This window comes from Chiloscyllium punctatum, chromosome 35, assembly GCF_047496795.1.
Source record: "Chiloscyllium punctatum isolate Juve2018m chromosome 35, sChiPun1.3, whole genome shotgun sequence".
Lineage (NCBI taxonomy): Eukaryota > Metazoa > Chordata > Chondrichthyes > Orectolobiformes > Hemiscylliidae > Chiloscyllium > Chiloscyllium punctatum.
The window spans coordinates 56,486,228-56,488,181 of NC_092773.1; the positions used below are offsets into that span (position 1 = coordinate 56,486,228).

Genomic DNA, 1,954 nt, shown 5'->3' on the forward strand with positions numbered 1-1,954 from the left:
AGTAATTACATCTTTGCAACTTAAAAATTACCCAATAATGCATATTTTGTGTCTTCCATTAAGTAAACAATGGACAAGCATGGCTTTTTTTTTACTATACACCGTGAACTCCTACCTTGTGTAATAGGTTTTGATGTGGTCTCTTATGGAATGCTGACCAAAAATTGATCAACCCGGCATGTCATATTATCACAGAACTCTGACAAAGTTGTCAAGTGTGTTTTTCCTTTCAACGAATGATGTTGACTCAGTTTGTCTACAATCAACTTTTCTCAACGTCCTGCTATTTCTATCTTCACAATGGTCTTTCGCAGTTTCCAAGTGACAGACAAGACATTGGAACAGATGGAAGTTATTCGGACCATCAGGTCGTCTCCACCTTTTAATGAGGTCATGTCTGACTTGGTTAATTTTCAGTTGCAAAGTTCTGCCTTATCCCCGTTTCCCATTATTTCCCATGTGACTAATTGGCTCGCCATCTCAGCCTTGATCACACCCACCCTTGACAGCTCTCTATTGTAAAGAATTCTGCAGATTTGCTACCCTCTGAAAGACAGAAAATTCTTCGCATCTGTGTGTCAAATGATTAACAGTTCACCTGAGATTAGGCTCGATATATTCGACACAAATGTCGTTTCTCAGTAAATATCTTCAGTCCCAGTCCTCTGGAAACTGACGCTAATCGGTGGCAACATTTCCTGCAGAACATCAACCCGCCCATCCGCAATGTGCCCTCACCCACCATTATTAACAGACCATGGTTACAGGATCAGGAGAAAACTCGGGAACACACAATTTACGAAAAACGCTCGAAGCAAGCCATACTGCTGTTGTAGAAAAGTTGGTTCCTGTGACATGGATGTGATTGCAGAGTGTGCAGAACTGTTGCCATGACATTACAGTGAATGCCTCAGGATTTATTTTGGAAAAATAAAACTGATTGAGGACAACAATCGCTTCTGGAATGGCAGGCTGAAGTTTGAATTCGTGAAAAGCCTGATTTATGGATCGTGCAACGAGTCAGCTCACCCGTCTTATTTGCGTAAATTGTCAACACTTTCATCCATTAACCGAACAGTTGGTGGTTTGGGACCAGCCAGGGTCGGATCTCAAGGCTCATACTTCATTGGTTTTCTTTCCTGCACAACTCCGGGTTTTTAATGTGCTCATGAAAATGTTCCCCAAACAGGAACCTAAATCGGAACCAGGAAGGATTTTTTTTAATTGTCTAAATGGGTAATGTAAAGGAATTTGGATTTTCAGAATCTGAAACAAAAATAGAAAACGCTGGGTACAGACTGGGGTTTGCCAGTACTACTGGGAGAAAGCGGAGTTCGAATAACTTCTGAAGAAGTTCTGAAACGTTGAATCTCCCTTTCCCAGCCCAGATCCTGCTCGACCTGCTGAGTATTTTCCTGCAATTACCGCCTTCTTTTAAGCTGAATATCAATTCCACCTATCTGGGTGGAACACCCAGACCCACTTTGTCCCGACATTTCATCGATTTGAAAGCTGTGGTATTTGAATTCAAATAAACCAAACAATGTTTCAGAACTGCTAACCTCCCCTGAGACAGAGACCTGGAAATGACTAATTCAACAGGCAGAGCTGGTCCTTATGTAGTTGTGGCCGAGTGGTTAAGGCGATGGATTCGAAATCCATTGGGGCATTCCTACGCAGGTTCGAATCCTGTCAACTACGATAGAGGGCGGAGTTTGCTTTGGGCTTCCTCTTTTGGTATTCAGATCAGAGCGGAGAGAATCACTTCATTCAGCTCATGAATAGTGCAAATCTCCAGTGCACTCAAAGACCTGCACAGATTTACACTTGCATTGCCAAATTTGTTTAGACTCTATACGACACAGGGTTAACCCTCCTGCTTAATATAAAACACAGAAGCGATTTATGCCCGACAGTAATCTGCAAAAATTCGATTGGCCAAGAACTGCACAAA

At 42.2% G+C, this 1,954-nt stretch overlaps 1 non-coding gene across 1 annotated transcript; it reads left to right on the top strand.

Moving 5' to 3' along the window:
* The first annotated feature begins 1,619 nt into the window (after positions 1–1,619).
* trnas-cga (transfer RNA serine (anticodon CGA)) lies at positions 1,620–1,701 on the top strand. The gene has a single exon. It is a non-coding gene; the product is annotated as a tRNA-Ser (tRNA).
* Positions 1,702–1,954: the final 253 nt, after the last annotated feature.